This window comes from Zophobas morio, unplaced genomic scaffold (genome assembly GCF_036711695.1).
Source record: "Zophobas morio isolate AGI-343-1 ecotype UQ-CSIRO unplaced genomic scaffold, CSIRO_AGI_Zmor_V1 ptg000002l, whole genome shotgun sequence".
Lineage (NCBI taxonomy): Eukaryota > Metazoa > Arthropoda > Insecta > Coleoptera > Tenebrionidae > Zophobas > Zophobas morio.
Genome location: NW_026972107.1, coordinates 26923923 through 26948616, shown reverse-complemented (window position 1 = coordinate 26948616; position 24694 = coordinate 26923923). Strand labels below are relative to the sequence as shown.

General features: G+C 32.8%; 1 protein-coding gene across 3 annotated transcripts in view; it reads left to right on the top strand.

Annotated features, from left to right (window-relative positions):
- The window catches only part of LOC135132103 (lutropin-choriogonadotropic hormone receptor), a 320328-nt gene that overhangs the window by 80362 nt on the left and 215272 nt on the right, over positions 1 to 24694 (top strand). The gene's annotated exons all lie outside the window — the stretch shown is intronic.

Below are 24694 nucleotides of genomic sequence, written 5' to 3'. Positions count from 1 at the left end.
TATCGCAATAGGAGGAATAAGTTTTTCCTATATAGCAAGAAAATTATCCCTGGCACTGGCGATATCAGTTGGCGTTTGTCATACACTTAGGGTGGGTATTATAAAAACTAGAGACGTGCACAAGCATATTTGCATATTTTAAACTATTGGGCATATCGAACTCAAACTTGTGCAGATACTATTTTCTTATTGTTTCTATTGTTTCGCTATTCAGTTAAGTAACTTTTGCATATTTTACATATTTTGCATATACCCGTATGTAACGGTATATTGCATATATAACTGTATATTTTGGGTTTTTACTGCATATAAATGGATATTTTATACATAATTCCCATTTTTCGCATTTTATTTGTATTTCTTAATGATTTTTCGAGTGTCGCGTGAGCAGGGCAGGTAGTAAATTCGAGTAAGTGTGCAAGTATCAATGAGACTGCATAAATTTGATTGACATGTTTAGTTTGTTATTAGCAAAACCTAATTGTTTGTGGAAATTATTGTTTTTAGTACCTAACAAAATGATAACGACTTTAATCACACAAATACTAAAAATAAATTATTTATCATTGTTTCATTACAAATTAATTGTTGGAAAAAAAACTCAATTGGTACCGATACACATCGACGAAAGACCAATTCTCCTTAAGGACAGTCTAAACAGCAAATATTGGCATCCCGCCTCGAAACGAACACCGAAACAGCTTCAACAGAGATTTGTGCAGGATGTTGGTCCGATGTAACATTCCATTAAATAACCTCGATGCTCCACAATTCAGGGAGTTTTTTGTAAAATACACTAAGGAAGTTGTGGTGTCAAGAAACTTCAAGAAGTTGCATACCCTAACTCTATGAATAAAACATACAAAATATTCAAGACGTGATATTGGACATTTACATTTGGTTTAGCGTCGACAAAACCATCGACGCCAAAGGAAAGTATATCGCAAATTTTATTGTGGGAATCTTAAATGGTAGGCAGTTAAATATTTATCTAGCGGCTGTTAAACAGGCAGATAGAACTGATCACACAACAATTTGTTCGCTTTTCCTTTTTGACTTCTTCTTTCCATAAAAACAAGATTAATGTTGCAAAGGAATTTAAATGGGCTTTTCACTCGTCTCCCCAAACTGTAGATCTTAGTGTCTGAATTTCGACCACAAGAAACACATTTTAAACCAAACGCTTGTCATAATGTCGAAGATTTTAGCATTTACTGTAGAAGAAAAGATATCCGCCTGTGTCTCAAGCACCAACCACACTATGGACTCCATCAGAAAATTTGCAGGTTTATAAACTTAGAAAGCTCGAACTGACACCAATTCTGAACTTCGTCGGCTTTGTGGGTTAAAGTTTCTTTCTTATTATATCCCAATTGTAAATTTTCAAACTGAGATCTGCCCCAAGGAGGCATGACATTCTACAAACCGTGTTCACATTCATTCCTTTATTAAGAAAATTTCAGAATCTGTAGTCTTATATTTTTTGGATAATTTGTGCAGTTTTTGCAATTTGTGGTGGTATATCATTGGAACCAACTGACTAGACCTGGGAGAGCGCTCTAGCAGCAGTCCAGGCAGTGTACATAACAGCTGGACCTCTTTAGCGGCTGCCTCTTTCATCGCTTTTTGATTGAATACGACTGCAGATGCACATTGGAGAGTAAAATCTTGCTAGAGTTTTCTCAGTCTAGTTGGACTGTTCTGACAGTATGTGTACATTGTGGCCTAATTTTCTCGAGCTAGGGCATTTATAGAAGAAACCTAGAGCTAATCTAGCTAGATCAGTCTATGAGCTGTGTGCACTAGAGACCGGTACTGCAGTGTATAGAGTTCATAGTACTTCTCTCGCAGGAAACGCAAAAATCGCGTATGGACGTTGTACGACTCTTTGAGCGGTATAAATTATTACTTAGTATTATTTACAATATACTTTTTTTTCACGCCTTGATTAATCTATTTTTATAAGTTATAAGTATAATTTTTTTATAGGTATATTTATTTTTGATATGTATTATCTATCTATATTAATAAAAATGAATCGCCGAAATGTATGTACGCTCATAACTTCAGAACAGCTGCACCGAATTGGACGATTCTTTTTTTTACGTGTTCCTTATTGTCAGGACAAGGTTTATATGTAAGAAAATTTATAAAAAATAAGACGGCTAAAAGATTAAAAAAAAATAAAAATTTTGCATGGGAATCGTCACTTCGAATGAATTTGAATAGTTGGCGTTTCTGACGGACCTGTCGCCTAACTGACGTGTCATACAAAACTATTTCTTCCGTGCGATTGTGAAAAGTATTATTGCATTTCAAGTCGTTGTTTGATTTTTCGTAACAAGAAACGTCGTTTATTTTAAGAAAAGTGTTCGTTAAAGTGAATTTAGTTACGCATTGCGAAAGTTTCTTATTAATTTTGATCAGCCATTCTATTTACGTATATTCACTTTGTTGGTTTCGACAAAACCTCAAACTTTACCGTTATTCGAGGATTTAATTTGAAATTTTCAATATTTTAAAATTCTCAAGACAAAATTTACAGATTTGATTGACGGTGAAAATAATTCTGTGTCGTTTTATGCCGAGAAGACGACAAGCTGACATACGTCCACGAAGTCAATCAAATGTGCGACGAATTACCTCAGGTGCAAATCGCAATGATTTATTTCATGGATAATTCGGATACGGAAGTTCATCAGCGTTGTGCTCATAATCAACATAATAGTCAAACATTGAAGCGAGACATTGGGTGGTATGAATAAAACTGAGTAGATACTCATATTCGAAGTACGAAGTACCTACTTGCAAACATTGTATCTCCCCGGACACAAATTGAACATCTACGCGTTTTGTGAGCATTTAATCTAAAAATGAGCATCGGTGTGGCAAATGACTATTTGTTCTTATAAATAATAAATTAAATGTAATATATTTTTGTTTCCTTAAGAATACAAAGTTAACAAAGTTAGTTGAGTTACAAAAGTCTCTTTTGCTCCACGTTGGCCACCAACGAGCGATTTTCAAGATTTTTGTGAAACTTTGCTGGTTTTGAATTTGAATTTTCTGTCCTCGATTGTTGATGCTCAGCAAGAACCACGGGAAGGTCTGGAGCAGATCTCGATAGGAAAGGAGAGGGCTAGGATTTGTTAATGAGGGATAGAACGTTATACAGTACAATACAATGGAAATACAATACAGGTACCTACAATCTAACTACAATACAGAATACACTACAGATACAGATGCAATTCAGATACAATACAAATGCAAAGTTAGTAGCCAATACACCACCGGAAGAAATTGCACCAAAAATTGAGAATGTTGCAAAATGAAAACCCAAGCAAGCACACCCATGGAACTCGGAAGGAAATCTATTGGTCGCAGCGCCCACACGCCCAAGGGAGAATGCAGCCGCATAAATCCAAGGCCGACTGACCTCATCCTTATAGGAGATGCGACCCAGCGTCTAAGGGCCAACAGAACCCCCCCAGGCCAAAGCGTCTGACGACATAGAGAATTCAGTCCCGGAACCAAAGAATGCACTGTTGCAAAATTAAAACCCAAGCAAATGCACCATGAAAACAAAGCATTTGCACCACTGGAGCTAAATTGGCAAGACCCAAGTTAAGTTAGTAACACATACAATATACAGTACAAAATGCTTCAATTACAAAAGTTACAATATACAAATTTCTCCACGTTTGCCACCAAAGAGCGATGACTTTGCTCGCTCGTTGCTGTTGCCCAGCAAGAACCAAACAATACGAGGAGGTCTGGAGTGCGTCTTGCCATTAAAAGAGAGGACTAAGGTTTGATAGCATGGGTGAAGGACACCGTATTTTGTAAATTTGGACCCCGTACTTTAAAAATGATGAATACGGTATTTTGTGAATTATGAACGCAGTACTTTGTATATTCTGAAGGCGTACTTTATCAGTCCTGAATGCATGTTATTAACAACATATTTTAAAAAAAATCGGGCATTTTTGGAAAAATATCCATTTTCCTTCGTGTTCACAGCACTTAACACAAAACATTTTCGCTAATATTTATTAACAATAAATTAGAAATTCGCGAACACGTGCTACTTTTAACTCAAAACGAAGCTCCAATGTTGCTGCTACCAGACCGGAATCAAAACTGAACAGAAAGGATCGAAAATGTGACCTTTTATCGGGTAGCTCACGTGACAGTGACATCATCGTACGTCACGATGAGATTGCAAAAATTATTTTTCATATTTTAGATCAGAAATTGTACATTTTCGGGGTTAATTTAACAACGTTTAAACAAACTAATTTGTTTTTACTAACCTCGTGTTCTTACGAAAACGGATTTCGGTTTAATTATCATATTTTGATAGTTATCATATTTGAACATTATGAATTGTTATATCATAAATCTTGCAATACATTTTTTTCAAGTTGTGAAAATATCGAAGTATTTCGTTATAGACAATGAAAAAGCAGACATGATATCAACAACTTTCGGGGAGGGTAGTCTGGTACAAACGCTAGATCAGCTGCAAGCTTATTATACGGTCAGCGATATTCAGGAGGAAGATTTCCCACTCACAGATTTTTTAAACGACTTAAAAGATATTTGACAGCAAACTCGCCTGCAAGTTTGTGACAAATTTAAAGAATGAAAGCTGTTCTACATAATCGGAATATTGGACAAAGAACACTTGCCAGACGTGTAGGAATCAGTCTTCTGCATATAGAACTTTAAAAATCAATAAATTCGACCCCTATCACATGCAATTGGTGCAAGATTACGAGAAGATTACTTCCGTCGCGGCTTGCAATTTTGTAACATTGTTCGTGAGCAGCTAGAAAATTATTCGAACTGTGTGATAATTATTAATATTTAATTAGGGGTTATTGGATAATAATAACCATAATAAATAATCTAAAATGTCTTATGTTTACATATGTGACACTGGCACTGATGTTTTTGTTAAGTAAACTTCAACTCATGACATTTTTATAATTAAATTTTTAATCAAGAAATAAGTACATGATGTAGGTTAAGGTGTCTATTAAAAAGGGGGTAGTGGGTCATATAAGCTGAATCACGCTGTATACTTATTGAAAAAACATAGGTACTGCATGTACAGACGATTAGCCTGTCTGCCACGACGAGGACCCACCTTGATTTATTTTTACTTCCCGAGCGAAAGCTAAGGAAGTACTGTAATTGAGTCCTTTGGACGACTAGCTGCTTTCATATTTTCTCGATGGATCATGACCCCTAGAGTACGAAAAAATGGGTCTCCGGTGTCCATCTGTCTATCTGCCCACCGTCCGTGACGATTTTTGTCAGACAGATAATCTTCCAAATGAACGGACCGATTGTTGTCAATTTTATGAATGAGTCATCCCCTACAAAATTGATGACGTGACCTTAAAATTTTGACAAAAAAATCCTATCTAAAATGTGCAGAGTACGATGAATCTATACTTCATATTTTTAGATTTGCTTTTACAGGGTGATTCAAAAAAATTATGAATGAGTCAATTAATTTTTTTGCTTAAATCAGGAACTGCAAAATTGAATGCTTTGAAATCTTGCAGACGTTTCGAAGTTATTGTAAGCATGATAAATTTCTAATCAAAATGTATCTGTTTATTCCTACTTCAAAAATTGATGACATCATCTCAAAATTTCGCAGAATAAATCCTGTCGAAAACGTGCAAAATATGAATAATCTACATACACTTGTAATTTTTTAGATTTGCTTATACAGGGTGACTCAAAAAATTAATTAATGACTCAATTTATTTTATTGATTAAATCAGGAATTGCAAAACCCGATCTTTTGAAACATTGCATACGTTTTGAACATATTGTAAGCACGGTAATTTTTTAACCAAAACGTATCTCTTTATCTCCCCAATATATGACGTCATGTCAAAAGTTGGCAGAATAAATTCTATCCAACATGAGCAAGATATGATTAGTTTATGCTTGTAATTTGTCACTGCATTAATATTTTTAGTTTTGCTTATGCAATCTGACTCAAAAAAATGAATGCGTCATTTTGTTTTATCGATGAAATTAAGAACGGCTGACCTCATTTTTCCAAAAATTTAGAAGTACAATACTGTTGTTATTAGTATTACACTGTTAATATGAAATTGATATACCTACGTGTCCTTGTAAAAATGCTGATGTCTTTATCACAAAATTTTGTAAAAAAAACCTCATTTGAAAGGTACGGGTAACATGCTTCTTTACATGTCCTTTAATGTTACATATTTATCTTTATTTTGACTTATAGGGGTTTTAATACAAAAATGAAATTCTCAAAATCAAATTTTGTAATTTTTTGAAAAAAACTGGATATTTTATTGTTTTTGTCGAGGGAAGTTCTGTCGAAATAACCTTCGACCAGTTTTTTATCGAGTGTAATCAATGTGAATTGTGAGTCGTTATTAAATTTATGCGACATTTTCAATTAGCAGATAAATTTACTCTTATGAAAAAGTGTTCGCTTTAATAGTGGGATTGTATTTAGATTTGAAAGCTCAAAACAATCGCTAATAATAATTAAAACCGAAAGGAAACTTGTACAGATGATGTAATCTTTTTAATAACCAATATTTCAACAGTCATTTTTTTGGTTCACTTTTAATTATCAAAAGATCTGTACTTTTTGACGTATATATGTTTGTTTAATGTTGGTCGTGACTAGAAGTCGTGACAGCGAAATTAATTTTTAATAATTAGTTACTCCTATAGTGATAGTGAATGATGGCAAATTCAATCTAGATTTGTTTCATGATTGTTCGCTTTCTCGTCTCAACTCATTGTTGGTAAATAGTACAAATGTTATTTACATACATGTATTTCTTACAACTCATTCGCGACGTGTCTAATTGTGTTGCCGTTTCTTACAAACCAAAATGTGGGAACGTAAATATTTAATTGATCGCGTATCTATTCGAATCTATTACAGATTCACTACTACCATCGTACTAAGAATTAGTCAAGTACTCGAAAGTAATGTTGTCGTTTACAAGTGACAACATCGTTTATTTTAATATTTTATTTTTATCCTTAAATGTATTCTTAACTGCTATAGGTTTTTGTAAATGTCACCTATTTAGCATTTTATGATTTTTGCTTTGCTAAATTAATTATGTTCCCACCACTGAATTAATATCACAGCAATAAAGTACAAATTGGTCGTTATTTACAGCGAAACAATTTTAATTAAAACAGAACGCTTAAAAAACTACTCTGACCCGATTTGAAAAAAAGTCATTAATCTTGTACTTTATGTGTTGATAAGAGCCATCTTTTTTACACTTAATTTGTTCTAGAAAAGTCGTGGCCCTCTTCAAACAAGCTTATGTTGATAGTGATTTCCGTTTTTTAAATGGATAGACGTCGTGCAGATATGCCAGCGTGAGGTTAAAAATTAATGACACTTATCTTCACTGATGTTCACGGTTGATGTTATTAAACCTGGAATTAATAGTAGCAACTTATTTACATGCAAGCTACCTATTAATGTTTACTTTTTAGTCGTAAAGATTTCAGTGGAATTAAGTTTTCTGATGTTACATTTCAGACCATAATTTGCAGCGATTTCTGCATGGATATAAATTGTATTTTTTAACAAATAGCAGTTTTGTGATTAGTTGAAGTGGTGCGGAAAAATCAGTTAGCTCTTGCTAGAGTCTTCTAAATATTAAATTTCATTTAGGGCTCCAAATTTTATTTATGCTTTGCACTTCGTGGTGTTGTTGTCATCGGTCACTGTCATGCTACCCCCATTTACAATATGATTAGGGATTTGTGGGGAAGTTTAAAGCGAGGACAATTTTTGAAAAGAATTATTGCCCAAATTTGAAATTATTAGTCAACATGGAGAAGCATAATAAATTCATCATTTACAACACATATACCATATGCAATATCTGGATAATGAAAAGTGAGAGTCATCTAACTAGGCCTCGAGTAAAAATTAATATAAATGGTGTGGTTTATTTTTAGTTATATTTTATGATGATTTTCACTGTAGAAATTGACAGCAATATGACGTGCATCTGACAATACAAAGAAGCTTTAGTAAAAATATTTTCAATAAATTATTACTGCTCAATAAAAAGTTAGGAACTAACAAAGGAAAAAGAAAATGAAACGAAGCAAGACCCAGTAAATTCTGTATTACTAGATAGTTTGACACTTTGAAGTATAAAGAAAAGAAAGAAGTGTAATCAAATGTAACAAATTGATAGTACAATAAATGGCATCACTATAACAGGTTATTATTGAAGCAGAAATTTATTTTTATAAAATTTCATTTATATAAGAATGCAAACACTTGCAAAAAAAAGAGAACAAAATACAAATAACAAAATATTATTAAGCAATTGTGAATACTGTTACGAGAGATCAACAAACGATAACGGAGAAGGAGTCAATAAATAAAGTAGTAGAAGTAAAGGACATAACATCAGTTTTTTTGGGATATCCTATGTAAACAATTCTAAAAATTAAAGTATTCTGCTGAAACACAAGGCATAATACTATTCTGTGGCTATACTTTTGAAGAACTTTTTCAAAATTTTTTGAAAAGATGTTATCGACTTTCTGAAAGATGTGAAATAAATTTAAATCAGTGAAGTAAACTTCGAAATTTGATGAACCAGTTTGGTTGTTGTGAAAATGACTGCTTCTGCAAGAAATAAATTTCTATTTAGAATTACTACATAAGGAATTGGAACAATTAAAATTACCCTTTACATGAAAAAATATTTAATGCTACAACAGACTAATACGAATTTTGGAGTAGATTACATAACAAAATTATTTTTATTTTTCAACAGTGGGTGAAATAATGCGTGGTCGTCGTCAGGAACGTGTTCGTTATTATCATTATCTTATCCAACAAGACTATAAATAGATACGAGGGCTACTGTGTAATATTTGGGAAAGGAAAAACTAGTGGGTTTTAGAAAAATAATATAGTAACATGATACCTTGATGTCACATGAGTACGCAAGTGTAGGGTTATTAGAAACTGTAGAGCTATTGAAAGTGGGAAACGTTGAGTTAACACGAGAGCCCTACTTTGAAATGGGAGTAACTTAGGAAGAATTTCCATAACATTTAAAAATCGGGTTTGGTAATGAAGCATTTTCTTGAGCCACCTTTTTTAGGTGGTTCTCATAATTCCGCAAGGGTAGAAGTTTCCTGTACAATGAAGAATATGCAGATGCTCTTCGCACAGTAGTTGTTCCAGAAAATAAATCAGACATTCGGAAGAAAACAAAAGTTGTACTAAGGCAGATCAAGTGAAAGAACAGAAGACTGTTACAGTAAGTTTGTACACCCAGAAATGTCTGCCAAGAGTGTTGCACGAATTCAATATTAAAGGTTTAATCTCCCCCACGACAATATCTAATCAGAAGACTTACGTATTTACGAGATCGCCGTTTTTCATCAGAATGTATCGCTTTGACAAAATCAATGGCTGGAAGATTTTCATTTGTGGAAAATTCTTCTTAAAAAGTGCATTGACATTGAAAGTGATTACTTTGAATGTAAATAAAATTTCAAAAAACCTAGCCTGCTAAGTTTTTCTGTATCTCAAATATTACAGAGTAGCCCTCGTATGTATATGATGATAAGATAAGTTCCGATCATTGTTGGAAAGGAGTTTTCGTATTTTGTTTATACGACAACGTGACGTGATAAAATTTCGTGTTATTGCATCTAGGAAATACTATATTCTTCAAAAATTTTGTAAAAAAATGCGGTTGTATTTAAAAATCAGAAATTATTTTTCCTTTCTTCCATATCGAATGAATGACAATCAAGTTTATTATGTTATAAACAGTTTGAACGAGACAATCAGATACATTTTTGTCAGAGTTTGATCATTTTCTTAATAATTTTAAAGTACCTTCACAATTTCCAAGTACTTGGTTTAGAGATCTTTAATACAACGAGAGTAATAAGCATAATTCAAATTTCAGATCAAAAGTGTTCTTAGTGTACTAAGTTAATTGAATAGTGTAAGTTAATTGAATTTTAAGTGAAAGTAAACCTAAAAATACATATATCGAAAAAGAAAGAACACAATGAAAAAAAGAATGCTTAAAATTTTTAATACAGAATGCAATATTCAGAAAAAGAATTCATAGAATCTGGAAAACGAGTTACCCCTCGTGATTTCTTAAATTTGAAATTTTATTTACTATAAAAAACGCACAAAATATTGCATCGTCAAGCCAGGAATAAAATATCAAAGAAATCACAAGTCTTTTTATTCAGCAATAAAACCAGTGACTGCTTCAAATGACAGTCGGCTTTGAAAAACGCCGCACCTATTTTTAAATCACTCTCACGCTAGTTAATACCTAATAAAATTCCAAATAACTCCCAACGCAAATTTGAAAACTCCGCCATTTAAACTGGCGATCAATTTTTGGCCTGTGATTAAGTAGGCTAACTCATTTAAGAACCAGTTATCAACGGTAACTTAATATTCAACTTTAATTGATTTAAATGAGTGAATGGCACATAAAATGGCGCGTTTGTCGGTAAATGTGCAAACATGGGTACAACATTTCACCCACACAAGGAACGAACAACCGGAAGGAGTTTCGGATTTGAGTTCACCAAAATTCAAATACCGTCAATGGCACCTAAGTATACGCATCTTGTGGAACTCGTCGCCTCCTAATCTGTAAAAGTAGGATATCTTTAATTCATCACGAATAAATAAAAAAGGGCGTCTCATGGGGCACTTTTTTAGATAGGTGGGGTTTATGGTTTTAGTTATACATTCAAAAGATGATTTAATTTAAGCTGTGAATTTACAAATGAAAGATACCTACCGTGAATACGTTAAGTTGCGAAAAGTAATATCCAGTCAGTGACTTATCTATTTAAATAACAATAATTTAATGTCCATACTCACTGACTGATCCAGTTTATTATTGTTCTCATGTGTTAAGTTTAATTATCGTATTGTTTATTATTCCTAGTAGGTAGTATTATTGTACTAAAGGTTCAAAAAAAAAAAATTCAGTTATAGATGCATGTAACAAACGACACCAGAGGAAGTAGTAGCATCAGTTAAAGACTACAATGACACTTATACCCTCGGGAACTACTGACAAGAATGAAATACTTCAGGCACACTACCATTCATATTAGCGGAAACTTTTTGTAAATAAGTCACACTTATGTGCAGCGTTAATAAATATAGAACCATTTTGTAATTCGGAGATAGAACAGTGTTCGAATCGCGGTCGTACCTGCTTAAATTCAAGAAATTTGTAAGATGAAGAAGTAGTCTTCTCTTAGTTAACACCTAAAATGAGATAGTTTTCTAGATCGTTGTTAATAGAATACAAATTTAAGTCGTCAGCAAATAAAGTACTTCTAGCATTAAATGTTTTTGCAGCGTCATTAATAAATAGCAAAAACAGTAATAGTCCCATATTAGAGTCTTGAGGGACACTAGAATTATAGATGAACCGATGTGACTGACAGCTCGTGTAATCCACGTCAGAATTCGTATGATCTAAGTAAATGTAAAAAAGACTACTCAATTGATACTGGTAAAGTGTATCTAAAATAGCATGATCTATTTTTAGACTCAAATCCACATCCATTTGTGTAAGTCTAAACTCTTGGAAGCATAATGCGTAATACAGGACAGATTTGTATTCGTAGAACGATCTTGAAAGAAAGTCAGTTTTCTATAATAAAAACTTAATATTGCTATAGACATATTCATTATTCATCTAGAGCCAGTTCAAAAATTTTGAAAACAATCGATAATTGCCCTATAGACTTTTTTCTCCAAATTTAAAAATCAAACAAATTTTCTCAACTTTCTACATAGAACGACGTTCAGAAAATATCAAAATTAAATTAAAGATTAAATAAAGTGGGGTGACCAAAGTTCTATAAGAATCTTTCAATAAAATTACAGAAACTGTCGTTAGATTTGAAACTTTTTATTTTCCCAATCTGTAACGAATGGATTAATGTTAAACATAAAGTCAGACTTAGTTTTACCAACGTTCTGACTTTTCTCAATATTTGGGTTGTATAATAACAGAATTTTACGAGTTTTAACAACATTTTCAGCACATGATCCTTTAGGTGAAACACCAACCATTAAACTCAGTTCTACAACGAAACGATCTGTATTTCGTTTTATTATTTCTGCACAAAGATGGGAAATATTGGCATACAGATTGTTAATTTGAACCTGGAATTCTACATATTATAACTTTTCTTATTTAAATACTGTACTTGGTGCAAAATACTGCATACACGCTATTTGCATATTATCAAGTTTGTCATTGATTTTTGAAGAACTATGTTCATCATTATTTGTCTCAGGTTGTGAGAAACTAAAAATGTTATCGGGAGTAAAAATAGTGTCCCAGAAATATTGACTTGTTTTCTGTTTACAAGAAGCACAAAACTGATTTGTAAGTTCATCTTTATCTTGCGTTTCCTCTCAAATATATTATCGACCGAACCACATTGCACCAAAAATTATGTTTACAATGTTTTCATGAAATGTAAGAATCAGTTCGTGCATATTTGCCACGTGTAGTAGCCGTTTTAAATTATTAGAAAATTAAGAAATGTAGTAAGTCAATTTTTAACACATTAATCCCCCGCGTGGAAACAGTATAAAGTCTATTGTTCAACAGCCACCAACTAAAACTTTGATTTTATAAGACATGCATGAGAAATCCAGCCATATAATTTGAAAAATGTACGAGAAATCAAAGATGAGGAGGGAACTAAAGCAAGAAATTTAAATTTCCGAAAAGAAGCTGACATAAATAAATTAATGAAAATAATTATGAAGTCGAAGAAAATTAGGTGTAATTTTGAAACGAGTAAATATGATAAATAAGAAAAAAATTCGTCAAAAGTATATATGGACGGCTTTTTGCAGAAAGGCACCAATCCACAAAATTGTATTTTTAAAACAAACATGAATTTTGAACCCTAGAAGACTTCATGAACGTATTCCATATGTTAAAATAACGATTTTTTAATTCTATTTAACTTTTTTTTACCATGAACCAATCAACAATTTCTTTAAATTTTGTAGTCATTTTTGCAGAAAGGAACCAGTCCGCAATAAGTTGTATTCTACTATAGTAGTCGACATTTTGCAATTTTTTACCTATAACTCTGATAATAAAGACTGCTTTAAGCCTAATGAATGTCTTTTTACATATTATGTTGGTACCTGTTATAACACTTTAACAATAATAGTTCCATCTCGCTCAGTTTGTTTTATGTAATACAGAGATTCTTTTAGTTGTAACTTATTAGTTTTTTTTATTTTTTTACACATATAAAAATTTAAAATCAGCTTCTGTTATTTTTACGTGTTTTTATAATACATATCACATTATATATTGAAGTAGACTGTGACATCACCTTCTGCATAATTATTAATGTCACATAAATAAGTTGTTGTGAACTTTTTCTGTAAACTTACAAGATTTATCTTAAATTATTATGGATTCGGTTGTGCCATTAATTGAAACGGTAAATAAAAATATGTTTTAGTTGTTTATGATATCATATTCTAATATTTTTAGAAACTGAACCATATTTCAGAAAATTCTTTCAGTGCACTGCAAGCAGTAGCAAATTATTATAACACTTCTAGTGAGTATAGTGATTCAGAACAGCTACTTACTCTGATGATGAAGATAATAATCTAAATAAGGTTCCACCCATAAATTTGAATCAAACAACAGGGAAACCAAAACGAGACCGAAAAAAGAAGTTTTTAAATTTGACAAGAGATGAAAACAAAAAGAGAAGAAACAGTAACAAACTTCATTACGATTACAAATCCAATATTGGACAAGAAAAAGCATTCATTAATTACAAGTGTTCTTGTATGGCCCAATGGCAAAGCGATAAGTGATCCCAAATTGAAAGATTTGCAGTCAGTTCTGCATTTAATACCGGCAGATGCACAACCCTTCTACAAAAATCTAGCTTCTTCTGGTCACATAGAAGATGATGTAGAGGATTTCACTGGCACACCTGATTTTGAAATGGAAAGTTCTTAAATTTATCAATTATTAAACCACATTATTTATATTTTGGTTCATTAAAATAATATTATTCTAAGTATGTCCTTTATTTTGCAGAATAGAACCAATCCACAAAATATTAATTAATTTTAGGAAATAAACGCATAGGACCCGTACACCATTTTATGCCCTGCAAAGTATAATTATTTTGATTTTTTCACATACATAAAATTTAGAAGTTTCTTTTATAGAATTATTAAATGAAGAAAATTACGTTTTCTAATTTTTCTCGTTAATAATTTGTTGTGGGTTGGTGCCATTCTGCAAAAAACCGTCCATATTATAAATAAGGAATAATGTGAAACGATTTAATTTCGATAAAATATGTAATATAATTATATATTTACGATAACATCTTCAAATGCGATATTAACAGTAATTTACACAACTAAGTAGTTCGGGAATGCCTTCTTCCCGCAGGAACACACCCTTCGGTCCTTTGCGGAAATGTGGGACGCAGGCTTCACGAACGTGTTGACTTTTTACAACCATTAATTTTTTAAATTAAAAGATTAACTGTAAGCTATGTATAAATAACGAGGTTGTCAGCAATGTACAACGTTGACGCTTCCAGGCTACTTTAAGGTTACGGCAACGGCAAGTAAAAAGCACATGCACTAGATGTTTGGGACACGCAGTCCAGACTTTCCAATTTTTTTTTCGTTGTTTATGTTTATTGCACATCACAGTGAAACTTTAGAATTCCACTTGGTTTTCAGCCTCCGAACCTCTTTCGTGTACCTGTTAGTCACTGTCATTGTGATGCAGTTTTGTGAAAATTTCATTTAGTGTCGTCGATATTGTTACACTAGGTAACTTAATATTCAATATATGATCGCTTTCCTGGTTGGAACAGTGTTAATTGAGTTTTTGGGCTCAACGTTTCGCACACTTTGATGTGGTTGACATACTGAGTTACCGTGCTCTTTTGCCTTATTCTTAACCCTGCTCCTGAAGATACCACTTACGAAAGTGTGCGAAACGTTGAGCCCAAAAACTCAATTAACACCCTTCCAACCCGGAAAACGATCATGTATTGATTCCGACGGTGAAAGCCTCCAAAATTATTAACTTAATATTCAATAAATTAATCTTTTTAATTTTTATGTATTTCTTGTATTGTTTTAACTGTATGTAGATAAATACCAATAGCAATTTTTCAGACGTGCTGAAAAGATCACCATTAATTACTACAGATACTAGCGTTCACCTTGAAGAACATACTGTTATTGTTCCGGAAAGAGAAGCCTTTTGCCATAAAATGTTGCAAAGATAATTATGTTACTGAATTTTTTATGAACTAAGGCTTATGAAAATAATTTTAACTCTAGACTTGAAACAGTTCTAACATGGGTATGTCATTTAATCTGACAACTGAAAAAAAAAATGGTCCAAAGAGTTTAGTCAGTACTTCCCTCGCTGTCGGAAACGTGACGATTGCATGCCTATTATGTTTTTTTCGCATTACATTTTTGTAGCGGAGCATTTTAAAATAAATTGAGTATTAATTTTTTCAATTTTATAATTATTTGGCATTGACATCTTTGTCATTTTTTTTCTGATTGCTATGATTGCTTATTAAAAAAAAATAATAATAAATTGGACGTAGTCGTCTCTGGGGTGTATAAGTAAAGACGTTTGTATTTTCACATTTTCGGGAAAATGGAGTGACAACTAATAAACTTGTATTCAAAGTTTGGCGCCGAACAGATTCGTATTTTTTATGGCCTGATGAATTTAATTGCTATCTCCATAAAAGTCAGGTTGTAGTTATATGTTTTATGTGAAAATTTTGATTTTCAACTTTATAAAAGTATTTTCTAGGCGACCATTACAAACTACGTCGTTTTACGTCTCCAATGACGTCCATTTCGTACAGAAATGTCAAAATTACATTTTTGGACTCATTTGTGTGTTTTTTGTACTCAGATGTTGAAAACTTACTTTTGCGTCCTTGGCGTTGTTTATGTCCAGCATTTTTTAAATAAACAAACCAAAAGTGCCATTATTTGAAGGTCCATCTTTATGAATATCGTTATGAAACATGACGGTACCAATTTTTTTTGTAGTAGAAGAGCGAAGTAGCACTTTGGTTTTTATCAAATCTGCAGGACTTTTCCTCCAGCAACAAATTTTCTAACCTCAAAACCACCTAACATAACAAATTATTTTTTTATATGGTCGCCTAAAAAACGTGTATACTTCGGACAAAGAGAACTCTTTCGGCCTCATCTGATTTGTAGGCCTCGGCTACACCTTGGCTTGAAATTTCAGATGAGCCGAAAAATGTCTTCTTTATGACCTCGATACACGAATAATAACTATTTTGGGCCTGATCTTTAAACACTTGTTTATTTCTGAGTAGCCTAAATCTTCAGGAAACAATTTGTTTCGGGCCTAGACCGTAGAATATGACCCCTAACAATAATACATTTACGCGGCCCAAAATGTACTGTGCATCACTGTTCCAGGAACTGCTTTTACGTACACTAGCTTTTTGCGGCCTCGCTAAGGCTCGGCCTGGTAAACTCGCTCGTATTCGTAGAAGCTTATTTTCTAGCCTTGTAATGCAAATAACTGTTACCTCAGCATTTCGCCTAGTTAATAACTGACGAATAGTACCTAATTGTTTTCGTGGAAATTGTTCGAATATTGTTAGCTTAAGCGAGCTAATATGCTATACAATGTTATTACGAAATTACAAAAAATAATGTGCGAAGAATACAAGAGTTCGGATCTTTTCAGACCGGGCGCAGAAGGAAGTATTCTGAAAGTATAGCGAATTTGGAACAGTTGTTTTACTTGTTTTACTCTGTTCATAATTTACCCAGACCAATGAAATCCAATTAGTAAATACCGAAGTCGATACAATTTTGGGTGTCATAAAAACGTGACATCGTCAAGAATACGGTATTGGTCATAAACTTCAGCCAAAGTGCATTTTTTGGCAACGTTTTTAACTGCATATCTGACTTCGAGACAGCTCATTACTGTTTCTTGTGGGAGTTTTGGCATGTCAATTGTAGAATGAAAAGATAATCTCGTCTTTGAGATATTTTTTGAAACCATTACACACAATGGACATGCTCTCTAATCCCATACATTTATCATCTTGTATTAATACATTTCACAAATTTTTTTTCGTGGTCAGACAATGCAACATTGTGGAGTCAGACTGACCATTTATTATTTTAATGAATGTGATTTTTACTGTAGAAGCGGATATCGTCTTTCATACATATTTAAGCCGTCTCTATCACAAGTCATCTTGTATGTTTATATTTTCCGATATCGAATATTGGAGATGTTATCTGTTGAGATGTAGGTTTACAAGATGGAATTTATCACCGGCTTTCTTTTTGAACGGCTCCATCGTCGTTTTATACTCTCTTTATTACTCTTCCCTGACACCTAAAGTGAAATACAACTCTTTAAATTGGATTAAAACAATGTTAGCGCAGTTATTATTTAATCATAACAATACTGCGAGCAACGCGATATGTTTGTTGAGATAAATTTGGTTGTCACAATTTCCATAAATTTACATATTAAGATTTTTTACTCCGTTTTTCGATTGTTTAATATGTTAATCCACAGCTCGCTTTTCTTGTAAAATAATTACCAGCATTTTGTTCCCTGTGCGCCAATCTGATTGATGACTTGGGAAAAACGAACTTTCAGGGATGTTCCTGAAAAGCTCTAAAAACCAAGACGTTTCAATGTCTGACTGCGTGACTAGCACTTAACAGTTGTTTTCAGCGGTCAGATCTTCGTTCCAGGTCACGCCAGCCCTATAAAAACTTAAGTATAAATAGGCGAATGTCAAATCCCAACTTAGGCCATGGATAAGGGGTCAAAATCCATTGGGAGAATCAATGACTGCAAGTTCGTGCTTTGAATAGCATTAATGTCGAAATAATTTACAGTTACATTGCACTCCGTGGATTCTTTGTAAGAATTTCGTCGACAAGGCTGAATCTGTTTAATAATTGCTATAAATAACACTTGTGTTTTTAAATTGACTGATGAAAAGGTTTTGTTAGTGGGTGACATTTGCAAGACATGTTAAAACTGTGGGATGTTATTATTCTGGTGTAATAATAATTAATGAAATAGAATTTTTACACAATTATAACAACTCATGCATCTATATAAATAAAAATTAAATGCTGTTCGTTGTTAAGCGCATCACTTGAGAACGGCTGGATCGATTTGGCTATTTTTTTTTTATGGTCGTAATAGTCCGAATAAAATTTAGGTTCAGAAAAATTAGAAAAGTTATATTAGTGGTTATTTTATTTCTATTCCAATTTATTTCGCTACTTGCGCAAATGTCGTTTGACAGCTGATTGTCAAATCATCAATCAAGCGAATGGATTACATAGAGACGAAAAATTGTTACGCCAATGGTAAATTTTGTATGCGGGGTGAATTTTATCAGCAGCACACCGCTGAAATGCAGGAAATGTGCGAGGAGTCTGAAAGGTGATCGACTTGAAACCATGCGGTTTTGTTCCAGAATTTAAGTCATAGTGGAATTAAGTCAGAATTTCGTGTCAAGGATTTATTTTCTTCCATTAAATTTGAAATGCTTTGTTTTGATTAATTACTTGAACATCGATCTTGCAATCGAAATGTAAATACAACCCCTTGAGATGCATTGTGATTTCAAATTAATCGAAGAAAATGAATCCTTTGCTGGACATGAAATTCTGACTTCATTCGATTGATTTAAATTTTGGAACAAAACCGCATGGTTCCAAGTCGATCATATCCCAGACGCCTCACACATTTCCAGCATTTCAGCGGTATACTGCCGATAGAATTCATCACGCATGTTGCAAATTGAATATCCATGGCCACAATTGTTAACAGACACACTGATCGCTAAAAAATATGTTTGTTTATCATTTTTAGTTTTTTTTACAAATTTCCAACAGTTTTTTTCACAAATTCATAAAACGATCACAAATAAAATTTACTACTGAAATTTGCGACAGGGCAACGTTTGCCGGGTTAGCTACTAAAAAAATAAAATAATATATATTTTTATACCGCATTGTCACAGGCATTATTTTTACACAACAGGTTTGCTGTTGCGAAGAATTCGTTGTCCTTAATTTGACAAGAAAAGAATAAAACGACTTGCATTTTCGATAGCTAAAAACCTCTGCTCATATTTTTAATTTATCGCTTTATGAAGTTTGGGTATGCTCAAACCAGCACTCATATTTGTCTATTTTATGGCGCAATTACGTCAATTTGTTTTATATCATTTGCACTCTTGTAGCAAACATCGAAAAAATTCGCACGAATGTATTTATAAACGCTTCAAAACGTCTGATGGATTACACTTTGTGTTTTCAGTGTTAACAACCTTTCAAGATCTTTATCTAATTAAACAAGTGTTACAGTCACTAACAATTTTTAAACCTCAAAATCTAGAAATCAATAAATCTTAGTAACGTGTCATAAAAATAATTGCGTGAGAAAATGTAATATCGCATGAAAAATTCAGCGACTTAAAGTAATCTTTTCAGGTTAGCGGATATAGTGAATAGGCTTTATTTTCTCAGAGATTAGAAAACTTAAACGTTAAATTCTTGAAATTGTCGCATGTGAAAAAGACATACTTAAGCTAAATGCATTTTGCATGGAGAGTGCAACCCGAAGAAAAACTGACAGCTCGGATTTATTACACATCTACTTTTCCATATATATTCAGTTCAGAATTCCAAGCAGTTTAGATTTAATTTCATCAAAGGTGATTATGTTTGTCGTTCGCGGCGGGGAAAACGAAGCGCATAAATGCAGAATCAGGTGCCTCGAAATTTTAATGCAATTGACATTTGTGTGTTAACTAATTAAAAACGCTAGAGGTACAAGAAGTTCAGGTGACAAATTATGGCATGAAAACATAAAAAATTTAGGTAAACTGAACTCGATGACATCATAATTTTGACAACATTAAGATATAGTCTACAGGAAATTAATTAAATTGCATTCTCGAATTTTATAACTACGATACATTAACAACACGTAAAAATGCACAGGTATAATTACGTTAATGCAAGATTAATATATTTCTTAATTAATCAAAATTCAAAAACATAACAAAGTTGTTCATAAATTTAACATATAATTAGAAAATACAATTTTAAGTAGACTGAGTTTATACCAGTCGTATTGCCTAATTCTGACAGACTTCCAGTTTTGTTAAAATTAGTCATAATAGACTAAATAAATATTTCGGAAGAATTTGTTCAGTAATAAACATACAAAATTTGGAACTTCTATAAAATTTTTCGTTATATCTGTTTATAGGTACCATAAACATAAATTGTTGTTTGTTTATATTCTTCTTTACCTCTATGATGAATATCAGCTATTCTTTAAGATGTGATGTAAGTACGTATCAGTAATATTAATAACAATCGTAATACTTACTCCAGAACGACTGAAATGCGAGTACGTTGTTTTAAGAAATATATTCGAAATACAATACATAAAAAAATCGGTCCTTCGTCCCTGAATCAAGAATCAAACAAATTTAACTTCTTCGAACAATAAGAAAATTTGATTTTGCGAATTTTATTTATAATAAATCCTGTATGTTAAAATAAAGATACGTGTGGCCTGTTAAACAAATGGCCTTTTGGCTAATCATCCCCACCAACATTTTGATTTTTTAATGAATCGTATTTTAAAATGATCTCAATGTTATACAAAAATATACGTACTCCCACTATACTTGCAGTTGTAGTGTACGAATCCGCTGTCAGTTTTTTCGCTAAACGTTTAAATTTTCGCAATAGCATTTGCAAGGTATAATAATGTTATATATATTACCAACACAGAATAATAAGTCTTCGTCGCTCAGTGGTTCATTGGATTTCTCGGGGAACCGGTAACCTGCGGTCATAGGTTCGATGCCGAACTTGGCCCTATCTTTTTTTTTTCTTCCACTGGTAATCCGCTGTGACTACTTTTTTTGTGTTGTGACTAGTATTATCCATCTTGATGACGTTATCATAAATTTTTTATTGGTCAAATTAACAACGAGTCATCCCATTGTTCACAAAATGTGAGAGTACGCACGTCTTTATTTAATAATGATAAAATAAGAATTATAATATTGATAACATTTTGTTCCATTGTGGTACAAATGTATCTGGATTTTCAGTGTACCTCTTTCATAAGGCTGAAGTTACAGATGGATTAATTGAATTTAGGTTGGAGTTTTTTTTATCAGTAAGAGATAATATAAACCACTGTAAAGGTTTACCTATAAAACAGTAATTCTCAAGCGTGTGCATTATCAAATCGTATTAAGAATCGTGTACAGTAATGTCACACGGCAAATAATTTTTATCACAATAACAGCTCTTCACCCAAAATAAGTTTCAGTAACATTTCTTTTTCTTTTATGTGGCTACTGATGCTTGTACGTGATTAACTGATTATCAACGGGCGGAATAATATCTCAGACGCTCGTACCAGTGCTGCCGCGTCGATACTTTGATTACAAATATATTTTTCTTTTGGACTATATCAACATAATATAATATTTCAAGATCACAAATCTGTGGTCCTGTGGTTGAAAAATTAATAAGGGCACCGAGTATTATTATTTGAAGTAATATAGTAATATAGAAGTAGTTTTTTTACTAGCTGTAAACACTCCTAGAGACGCACTGGCTACGACCTTGTGGACCAGATCAAAGAGTCCCCGCTACTCGCCGTAAAACACACCTTACTTCAACTGGGGAATTGCAGCCGCAAGATAAATTTCCGCGCACTGCTGATTATAGTCGAATTCTGTCGAAGTATAAACATATCTATGTACTCGAAGATAACTATGTAATTACGAAGAATTCATTTTCACAGGGGTCATCTGGTTTAAATATTTTTTCTATCCATCGCACTTGTGCGGATTACGGTACCTTCCAATTTGCGGGGCGTAGGGGCTGCGGGGGATGTTATTTTAGGTCATTGGTTTTTATTTAGTAGAGGTGTGGAGAGTAGCAAGTCCCACGAAATTGTACAATATGTTTATAGTTGTATATATTCTGTATATATTTACTTCCAACCGGTACCATGCCGAGAGGTTATCATAAAACAAAGATCGTAAAATCAAATTTTATAAAGAAGAGGAGAAAATTGTATTTTTTACTTACACATACCTACATTCGCTGTTCTAAGGAAGAATGTAAAACGTTTTAATTAAGATTGTTTTTCGGTGTCACTAGTGGGCCACATATGTGATAATATTTATTTTCAACCAAAATAAGTAAGTAGTTACTGAAATCTTTGGCATATTATCTGAATAAATGTCACAGGTTTCTTTAAATGAAGTTGCACGCGTTGACGGTTCAGATAATTTAAATTGCCGTTTATAACAATTTTTTTTATACGTTAAGCTCCGTCAGGTATAAGTAAAGTTATGAGTCAAATTCCTTGTACTTTAATGCTTCAAAAATGTTAGTTTAAAAGGCAATTGTTCTTTTTGTGTCAAGTTAAGCATAAATTCAGATATAAGAAATTTGGCGTTAAATGGTGTTGGAAAAGTACCTTTCATTATGTTGTCAAAAGTGTTGTGATTTTATTGAAAATACGCCGTGCACCTTAAATACGAATAAAGTTTGGTCTTAATACATTAGCTGTTGCTATTTTGATAGATTAAATTATATGGTCTTGAATGTGTTTAAAGATATCGGTTTTCTACATTTGTGTCACTTGATAAAGCAACCATCCATTCTTTCTGTGACCTGATTTCAGTTTTCGCACGGAATGCTTTAAACTTTCGAAACGAGTTAGTTAAAACTCTGAAAATAGTATCGAGTTAGTTTTAACAAAGCAAACCGCTGTGTAAAATATTTTTCGTGTACTTTACACCGAACTCAGGATATGCTTGCAAAGAGCCCATTTCATATTCCCATTTTTTAGTTTTCAAAGAGAAACGTACCAACTGTGTCGTGTTAAAACCTCCGCTTAATGCTCAACTCGTCTTTTTTACAAATGTATCCATTTTATTGGCAGAGGAAGCTGTAAGTTAACGTCGAAACGTTTATTTGTTGAGTATACGAGTCGAAATAGTGTCCAATCAGTGACATTTGTTGGCGATGATGCATAAATTTCGTATGAGATTATCCACTAGAGCGAGTCATCTTCACACTCGCGCACCTAATCATTAAAATCATTATGACACGTACTGACATTTACCAACATTATAAATCACATCTTAGGTGTCCGTTATCGTAATTTATTGTTATTTAATGAGTTGCATTAGCTATGGTGATGTGAATTTATAAGGCATAATGCATGTTTTGAACGGAACTTGTGGACTATAATTAAAGGTCTGCACGACGCAGTGTGCTATATAATATTTGATACAAGTATGTATAATTAATGTTGCCGTGAATGAAATTGCACTTGGTGGGCTATACATCAGCGTGCAACTTAACTGAGAAGAGTCGGCGATATAAATAACGCTGGGAAAAAATCGACCAATAATAAATGGGGCGGCACCGCACACAAGTAAAAAACAGGCATTAAACCGTTTCATTATCGAGAATTATCGTAAGGGTGAAAAATAATTAAAGCCATTTTTGGTATTCATCAACCCTAATAAATTTGCCAAGTACAAGGGCCACTGACAGGTGCATTTATTTTGTTTGCTTTCGCACTTTACAGCCCGGTTAAAAGAATTAACGACAAATAGAAAAGCTGCCATCTTTATATCTCTGGAATGCTAATTAAGGACAGTAATGTAATAGCATCATCTTGACGATATATGAAAATCAAGGTTTTCCGTGTCTGTCAGTCTGCTCTTTTCTTTTGTTGCCGACGATTCATAAAAAAAGCAACTCAATTAGTTTTCTAAATAATGAACCATAATATTGGAAACTGTTTTAAAAGAGTCCTTATTGATGTCACACCTTCCACTAATCAAATTAAAATTGCTGCACATAAGTACTATTGGTGATCTTGTCAACATGTCAGTTCTGCAATAGCTACAGTTAAACACGAAACTGCTACAGGCGCTTAACCTAGGTATTAAAAATATAATTTTTTCTAGCAATGGACAGTCAACTATATTGTTCCACTATGCAATAAGTACAATAATTTGATACTAATTATGGTCCGTTTGGTACTGAGAATTGACACTTAAATTTGTTCAATAACATACCGTGATAATTTACTTGTTGAGGATATGTACCATTTATTAGGTATGACAAAAATTTCAGAAATTTGCGTTGAACTGACTCAAGTTCTTGTATGTAGTTCGAATAAATCACCGCTGCATATTCAGGTTTTAATAGAACCAACGAGTAATATAAAGTTAATAAAGTTTGCATATAAGTAAATTTGCGGCAAGTGCGGTAAATAAAGCTAAACATTTTATGGATTTTCGCAACATAATAAGATATGTGTTCGCTAAAAATAAATTTGTTATCAAAAATTACACCTAAATCTTTGCATTTGTCCACTCGCGATATAACACTTTCGTTGATCCGGTAGTTATACGTTATATTGTCCCCTTTTCATGAGTCGGTAACAATAAAGAATTTGTCTTT